Source organism: Macaca fascicularis, chromosome 8, assembly GCF_037993035.2.
Source record: "Macaca fascicularis isolate 582-1 chromosome 8, T2T-MFA8v1.1".
NCBI classification, from domain to species: domain Eukaryota; kingdom Metazoa; phylum Chordata; class Mammalia; order Primates; family Cercopithecidae; genus Macaca; species Macaca fascicularis.
Window position 1 is genome coordinate 151561161 of NC_088382.1, and position 8802 is coordinate 151569962.

Consider the following 8802-nt stretch of genomic DNA (forward strand, 5'->3'; position numbering starts at 1 on the left):
CCACACACATGGTCATGCCACATCTCAGTCCATGACAACTGCGGCGTTCCTCTCAGGGGCCATTTGAGTGCCATGCGGTACACAACTGAGTCATGTCCGAATATTGTTACAGAGAATTTTTTTCTACTTATATCGACATACAGACCTCAGACTCAGGACTTGTCCTAAATTCTACCTTCTACGAAACCTTTAAGGTGATGAATTTATTTAAAATTCTAATTTAATTTCCTTATACAAATATGCACTTCTGCATATTTTTTGCATAAACATGAGCACGTGCCTGCTTCTGGCACAGTCTTCTTTCTTCTGTGTGATTCTCCCAAGCACTCCCTTCGCCTCCTGACCCCAGAAGCGACCGCTTCCCTGCTCTAAATGGTGATTTATGCCGGGCTGTGTGCACAGCGCGCTGCAGCCATGCTGGCCTCCCCTCGTCTGATCTCGTCCGATGCTCCTGAGGGCCTGCTCGAAGGCAGGGCGGGACTTGAAGGCACACTTTGCAGCAGGAGCGGGGCTAGATGGGGGAAAACAGCTCCCCCGAGTCCACCAGCAGACCAGGGAAGGCTGGACAGAGTCCAGAGCCATAGGCTCCTTCAAGCCGTCTTCTAAAATAGACCGACAGAGAAGACTAGCGCTTAACACATTATGGGGCCCCTTGGGCAGCCTCCACGGAGCTTTGTGCAGAATTGCTCATCTCTCCAGCTGCAGCTATCTGAACATAGCATTAGACCAGATCCCAACCCCTGGCATGGTTGTGTGGATGGGGTGAGACATAGTCTGCACAGCCAGTGGGGAATGCCCTGTGGGAAGCCCTCAGAACACCAAGGCTGCCTGTTCCCACGGCTTCTCTGTGCTGGGATACCAGGGTCAGAGCCCGCTGGCCTTGTGTGCTCATGACAAGATGCCCTGAACTTGTGAGGTCTTTAAGTGCTGTTTGGAAGGAAGAAAGACTTGGTTGCTTAGAGGATAAAGTGTTTGCACCTGTCCTGGGCTTTTCTTTCTGTTATTGTCCTGTCTACTCGGTTGTCCATCCATTGATTCGTGGATACACTGCTCCTTTGCTAGCTAGTTCTGCCTCCAAGCAAGAAGAGATGGTCAAATGGCTGGAATCCTGGATCCACTGCACTTACACCCTCATCCACCTACCCCAGCCTCCAGCAGCAAGGCCCAGCAGAGGGCCACTCCAGCAGGCGCCCAAGGGGTGCGTCTCACTGGGACTTTGACTCCAAGTGATGAATGGAGTCTGACCTTGTGAGAGCAGGTAGGGCCGTGTGGAAATATTCAGGTCCCTTCCTCATCTGACAGAAGGATGCAATGAAGTCAGCCCTGTGGCCAACCCAGTACCCTCCCCCATGCACATGCCCCATCCTCAGCCTTTCTACATGGAGGATGAGGCAGCCTCTAGAATAGGAGCCAAGGGCAAATCTCTCCTTCAGGAGTGGGTGAGTTCCCCTAGAACTAGGAGAGGGCAGGGCCAGGCTTCCCTGGCTTTCCCTGGCAGGGCCAAGAGGGTAACCTCCCACAAGCAAGGCCCAGACCATCTCCCCATGCTCAGGCGCCTCCGATAGATGCCAGCCAAGGACAGGGAAGGCAGAGAGAATGTGCCCTGCAGGATACGAGTCACCCCCTGCGGCCCCGCCAGCACCCCACACTGCAGCTGGGCTGAGCTCACACACAGGGGCAGCACTTGCCTGGATCAGCGGTATTGGCAGCCCAGGCCGGCCTGTTGGCAAGTTGGTGCTGGCTCTGGGCTGGGCTTTCTCTCACCCCCCAGGGTCTTGCAGAATTATAAGGCCAGAGGACCAGCTGCAAGACCTCAGGGCTCAGAAGTCCCACAGGCTCACTTCTGCCCAATTATATGGGTCAAAGCCAGCCCAGATGCAAGGGCTGGAGAAACAGATTTCACCTCCTGATGGGGAACTGGCTCCATCCCAGGGGAAAGGGCATATGAACTGGATGGGAAGCCCTAGGGGCATCTCAGAGCAAAAACCAAACAAACAACAACAACAACAAAAATCCCTTCTGTACAGCCAAACCTTGGTTCCTCAAAATGTCAACCTGGGCCAAGAGCAAAGGGCACCCATCCCCTGGACTTATTAGAAATCCAGACACCCAGGCCCCAACCCAGACCTGCTGCCTCTGAATCATCACACGGACGCCATGCCCGGGTGACCCCTGCGCACATTAAGACCTGACAGGTGCTGGCCTCAGCTAAGCCTCCATCCACTGACGGCCCCCACCTCCATGCTGCAGACCAGGGTTCCTCTTCCTGAGGCCAGGTGACCTTCAGGCTGCTGTGAAGATGGCAGGGACCGACTCGAACTTGCCACAGCCCCCACCCTGGGGCAGCCATGACAGGGCCCCAGGCCCGCTGCTCCTGTCCCTGCTGCCCTGCACCATGGCCTGGGCTAAGATCAAGGCTTAGCAGCGGACGTGGTACAGGCACTGCCTTGGGTCCAGCCTGATTTCCCCTTGGCTGTCTGAGAAGGAAGAAGTCATGCCCCTCTCCCTCTGGAAAAGGCCCTTGGTCCCCTTTCACCAAACCAACCACATGTGAGAAGAGAAACTCCAGAGAGAAGCCATTTGGACCCAGAGCCTTTATCAAGTCGCTTGACACCTGTGAGTCCTTATCCTGGATGGCCTCACGCCCCTGTCAGCCGCTGGGGCCTGCCAGGGCCTCTGCCACACTGGAGTGCCAGGGGATGCCCACGCCCAGCCTCTCGGGGTGATTTGCAGTGGCCATCAGTGAGTTCAGCTCTGAACTTCATCCTAATCACTTTCAGGCAGGAAGGCTCTCACCTGCTCCAGGGGGTCTTTGATGAAAGCATTCTGGGGAATAGGAGGCTACATCCATGGCCTCTCCCCCAGAAGCCCGGGGACAATGCACAGTGAGTGGGAAAAGCCACCTCCCAAGGACCAGAGATGCTTGAAACATGGGTGTGTTCAGTCCCTGCAGCCTGGGGCCCACCCACTGCCCCGGCCCACGTGGGTTACATCAGCATTCCTCAAGCGTTCGGGACAGGACCCTGCAAACGATGGCTCCGGGCTGACCCAGACTGCAGCCTGTTTCCATAAGGTTTGGTTGGAACACAGGCATGCCCCTTCATTCTCATGCATTCTGAAGTTTCTTTCACACAACAGCAGAAAAGCTGAGACCATTTGGCCCACAAAACCTAAAATAGAGGACGATCCGGCCCTCTACAGAAAATGTTTCCCGACCTGTGAGTCAGATGGCATGGGTCACGCAGCCTCCCGGGACCACAGCGCGTCAGAACCCTTCCCCTTCCGATGCTCCTGTGGCCCTGCCTGGCTCCCTCTCACCTGTGCCCTCAGACAGAGCCAGCACTGCCCCCTCCATGGCTACTTCCTGCCCTGTCCTCACCATGGCTGGTGGGACATGGCACCACTGCTGCCCAGCCCATGCTGTGTGGGAGGGCGCTTAGCAGGCCCTTAACACAGGCCAGTGACAGGCATGGAAGGACGGATCCAGGGGTCTGTCGTTGGGGTTGAGCAAAGGATCGAGGGTTGAGATTTGGGTCAGCAAATCCCCAGGATCTGGTGGGATGAACCTTTGGTGCAAGTCCTGCCATCTGTTGTCATGGAAACCTTGAAGGGGGGCCGTCGCCAGCTCCGCTGCCTTGCTGAGCACGGGAAAGACGGTTGTGTGCAGAGCCATGGAGCGTGGGCTCTGGAATTGCATGACCCGGCCTTGAATCCAAGGGGCCTGCTTTTAGCTGCTTGTGCACAGCCCAGGTTGTGCCTTTGTGAGACTCAGCCTCTCTGTGCTTTGGGGTCTTCATCTGTGAATGCTGCAACAATTCTCCTGTATCTAGGACTTCCAGGAGGGTTTGCAGTCCTAACGCATTTGTCAAGTATTAAGCATCAATCAGATATCAAGTCAATTGTAAATATTCCTGGAGGAAGCAGGAAAGTGAGTGACTAAGGAGCTGTGGACTCTTTGTGCTTAGGAGGGCACAGTAGCCTCCAATGCATTTGTATCAAAGCAGGCCTGGATGCACTGGACTGGCTAAAACAGCTGAGGCATGGAGCATTACGTGACTTTTCCCAGGTCACCTAACAGTTTAACAGCGGAGCTGGGATTTGAAATCCAGCTGTCTGGCTACTGGCTAGAGCTGTCCAAGAGAAATGTCAGTCACGTGTGTAATTTCGAATTTTCTAATAGCTGCATTTAAAAAGGTAAAAAGAAGCAGGTGAAATTGATTTTAATAAATTTTATTTAACGTAGTATATCAAAAATAGTATTTCAACATTTGATCCACATAAACACTGTTGGAGGCATTTGATACTCTGTGTTCCATATTAATTCTTCAAAATAAGGCATGTGTTTTACACCGCAGCATCTTCTAGTTAGGAACAGCCACCTGCCTGGCACCCAGCACCCAGCGTGGCTCAGGGCTGTCATGTGGGACAGGGCAGGCCCAGCTGGGAGGGTGATGAACACACGCGTGTGAGGCAGAGTGAGGGAATGGGCAGATGGATGCACAGACGAATAAGCAGAGTCATTTCCCATTTCCCACCTATCTCCCTGGCCCTCCCTGTCTAGCCTGGGCTCCCTTTGGTGGCATGGGTTCTCCCTAATTTGCCTTTGAGCCTCCGGAGTCTGTCCCAGGGGCTGGAGGCTAGTGGGTTCTCAGGACGTGTTTGTGAAGCAACACTGACAGAATCTCTCTCTCTCTCTTTATTTTTTTCTGAGACAGTTTTGCTCTTGTTGCCCATGCTGGAGTGCAATGGCACAATAGCTCACCACAACCTCTGCCTCCCAGGTTCAAGCGATTATCCTGCCTTAGCCTCCTGAGTAGCTGGGATTACAGGCATGCACCACCACGCCAGCTAATTTTTTGTATTTTTAGTAGAGATGGGCTTTCTCCACGTTGGTCAGGCTGGGCTCGAACTCCCGACCTCAGGTGATCTGCCCACCTCGGCCTCCCAAAGTGCTGGAATTACAGGCATGAGCCACTGCTCCCGGCCCCACTGATGGAATCTGTAGTGCTGCCAGCCGCCTCAATCCAAGGGGTACCTTTGCCGTGGCTACCCCAGAACCCATACCCCAGGGTCTCAGGAGTATAAGATGTGTGCTCTACTCCAATTCCTGGGTGCCATCATTGGCTCTAGGACAATCCATTAGAGCACGGCACGGGCTGTCTGAAACAGATATGCATGTAACATTTAGATTCTTTCTCCAGAAGCCTACAGGTTCCACAATTCAATAAACATCAGAGCAAAGGTTATTTTAAACTCCGCAGTTAAAATCGACGTGGTGATATATTGGTCTGATGACTCCTTTTATGAAATTACCTCTGAAATGTTATGTTTTCATTCTGGGAAACTCATTCCAGCTTTGTTCTTCCTTGAACTTTATAACTTACCCTGCAAACTGCTGTGTACCTGGCCACGGTTCTGGAAGTTTCTCTAGGGCCTGTGATCCGAGCTGATGGGGCGGTGGTGGAGGAAGGCGTGGCTGACAGCATCGGATAGCCTCGGGCTTCTGTATCAGCTGCTGTTCCTCGTCTGGGCTCACTGTGGGATGACACACGCCTGGCTTCCCTCTCGATAAGGCAGCCGAGCCCCCCACCCCAGCCATTCTTCCAGGGACTCAAACCTACCGCTCATCATCACATCCCACATGTCAGGTTTTCTCCCCAGAGGCGCTGAGGATCATGATGAAAACCACCGCGGGGCTTTTCACGAGCTGCACTGGAGCCGGCGCTGGAGAAGTCACAGATGTGCTGCGTGTGTGTCACCTGCGGGCTGCTAATTAGAGCGCCGCTGACAGCCCAGAGATGGGGAGCTGGAGAGGCTGGGAGCAGGCAAGAGCCCAGTGGGCTCCTGTGAGTGTAGGCCTGAGTGCTGCAGCGGAGCCAGCAACAGCTTGGAATCACCCAGCTTTGTGGATCTGCCCTCACCCCCTGCCGTCCTCGGTCCAGCCCAGCCCTCGCCTCCTGGGGGAACCCAGCCCAGCTCGTCCCACAGCCCTGGGGCCTGCATCACCCTGGATGGACGGGAGTGGGTCTGACCACTGTTCCCTGCAGTTGGTTCCCACTGAGGTCACAGGATGCAGTGGAGGCCTGCAGGCCGGGGGCTTCTCCCTGCTTTGCTAGTTGGCCACTGGCCACTGACTGTGACCTCACAGGCCTCTGGCTCCCTGAGCCTGGGGTCTCCTGAGCAATGTGAGGTAGTGACACTCTTAGGGCTCCAGGAAACATGTGTCCTCTCTCAGCACACCTGCTGTGGCCCACGGAGCTCTGTTCTGAGCTCCTGGTCATCTTCCTGACCGGGACGAGCCCAAATATCCATGGTGGGGGGCTCTGCTGGAGCTCAGTCATGGGAGAAGGCGGTAGACCCGGATCAGTGTGTAGGACACCGGGTGAGCCTGGCTGAGCCTTCCGCCTCTGGGATCCCCAATGTTCCCAGGTCTCAAATCCAGCGTAAGTTCCCGGGAAGTCAGGGAACGTAAGGGGGAAAGCACTCAGCCTTGCAGGGCTTTGTCGCCTGGACGTGGATGGGATCAGCACACCTCGTGGGGCAGCAAAGGCGCCAGGCCTCCTCTCCAACAGCGTCCTTTGACTCAGGGGTCCTCACATTCTCTCTTGCTCCCCAACCCCCAGTATGCCCTCCTGTTTTCCATCCTATTATCTGCTCTCTCTTACCCAGGGATTTTCAGCCTCAGCACCACTGACATTTGGGACGGATCATTCTCCCTGCGGGGGCCGCCCCGTGCACTGCAGGCTGCTGAGCAGTGTCCTCGGCCTCCACCCACGAGAGGCCCGCCCCACCCACCTCTGACGCCACCACCCAAAGCCTCTGCAGACACTGCCCAGTGTCCCCGGGCGGCAGAACTGGCCTGTGGAGGACCGGTGGCCTGCCCCAGTGCTTACTGGGTGTGTAAATACTCTCTGAGCCCCTGTATGTGCCCGAACTTGCCTGAGGTCTAGTGTGGCTGTGGCCAGTGGTGACACTAGGTCTAGTGTGGCTGTGGCCAGTGGTGACACAGCAAACACGGGGCCTCAGCATGCACCAAACTGGGCCGGAACCCACCGCAGCCATGAGCTCTGTAACCCACACAGCAAACACGAGGCCTTACCGTGCGCCAAACTGGGCTGGAACCCACCTCAGCCATGAACTCTGGAACCCACACAGCAAACATCGGAGGGGAAACACTGTTACTCCTACTTTACAGGCGTAAAAACTGAAGTGCAGAGCATTTGGGTGCATCGGAATCTTAACTCTTCAGCCCTGCAGGCCTCACGTTCAGACATTCTGCTTCAGTAGGGCTGGAAGGGGCCCTGGGGAACCCCACTGCGGGGAACCCCACTGCAGGGAACCAGAAACCAACTGGAAGAGCTGGTGTCCTGCAGGCCCCAGAGCTCCTCAGAGCCTCAGGCGGGGTTGGAGGGCCTTCCCCTGCTCCACCCTTCCCCTAATACTGGTTGTTCCTTTCATTCAATAGATGCTCAAATCTTACACAGTTTAAACAGACATTCCTAAGAGCATTGTATTTGCATGTAATTCGACTGTTTTCTTATAGTAGTTGTAAAAGGGGAAGGAAAATCTATTCCAGTTAATTGCAGGTTCGGTGGAACCGGAGTTAGAGGGCATCACCATTGAAACCAGCTTATTACCGACCGGAAAAGTGACAGGCCTGGGTCCACGGGCAGACGCGTTGGCAGAAGCCTTTGTCACGCCATGGCTGACATCTCCACATTGTTTTTCAGCTGGTAATTCCTTAAAGACGGAGACAATAGTCATTTAATATCGTTTGCTCAAATGAGCAGTTCCCCGAGCAAATAATAATAATAAAAAAATGTCCCTGAGAAGCCAATTAGACTCTGCAGCTTGTACCAAGCAACGGCCTTCTTAATAGACGCCCTTTTTACAAGCGCAGCTGTGTCACCCAGATGAAAAATCAGGCCCCCTTTTGCTGCTGATATGTAAATAAATGCAGGCGATCGCATATGTAATAGCCCTGTTCCATCAGCGGGGTTTAGAAACCCGATAGGAATACTTCAGATAAAGGGGCAATTTGTGGAAGGGATTTTCTAATGAGAATGAGGGATAGGAGAGGCCGTGAGAAGACAGGAGATCTTCAGGGTCAGGAAATGTGACCCAGGCCAGGGGCAGAGCTCAGCCTCGTGCCGGGAGACAAAGACCTTGGCTGACTCCTGTATGTAAGGATGGCGGGGGTTCTCCTCGTGGCTGCATCCCGCAAGCACAGCAGCCATGGGGATTCTAATCTTGGGGTGCACATATTCCCTTTAGACACCGTGACCTCTGTGGATTTCTCCCCAGAAAAGTGCATATATGTGCACACCATTTTGTATATAGATCCAGGGTGCCTCAGGGATCCTGAGACTCACCCTTGGACCCTAGCTCAAGAACAAGAGCATCTTTGGGGCTGGAGTCTCCACCAGGGTGGTTCTGCCCCCAGGGACATGTGGTGACGTCTGGAAGCATTTATGGTTGTGCAGCTGGAGGGAGGGGGCCCTGGCATCTCGTTGAGGGAGGCCAGGTGTGCAGCTCACATCCCACAGGGCACAGGACAGCCCCTATGCAAGGAAGGATCTGGCTCCAAGTGTCAATAGCATTGAGACAGAAACAGCCTGCTCTGTGTGATCTGCCCACAGCAGGGTCCCAGAGCACCCATCTAACCACCTTGCATCTACAGATGGGGAAACCGAGGTCTGGAGTGGAGAAGGGACTTGCCCAGACCCCAGGTCTTGGTGGTGGCAGAGGCAGCCCAGTGTCGAAGCCATGCTCCCAGCTGTCCCATACCTGCTACCCGGCTGG

The 8802-nt window shown here is 54.7% G+C and overlaps 1 long non-coding RNA gene across 1 annotated transcript; it reads right to left on the reverse strand.

Annotated features, from left to right (window-relative positions):
* Positions 1-4214: 4214 nt before the first annotated feature.
* On the reverse strand, positions 4215-7804 carry LOC141407529 (uncharacterized). Its single transcript, XR_012416964.1, has 2 exons — positions 5622-7804; positions 4215-5535 (listed from the first exon to the last, which is right to left on the reverse strand). It is a non-coding gene; the product is annotated as an uncharacterized lncRNA (long non-coding RNA).
* Between the last annotated feature and the right edge of the window lie 998 nt (positions 7805-8802).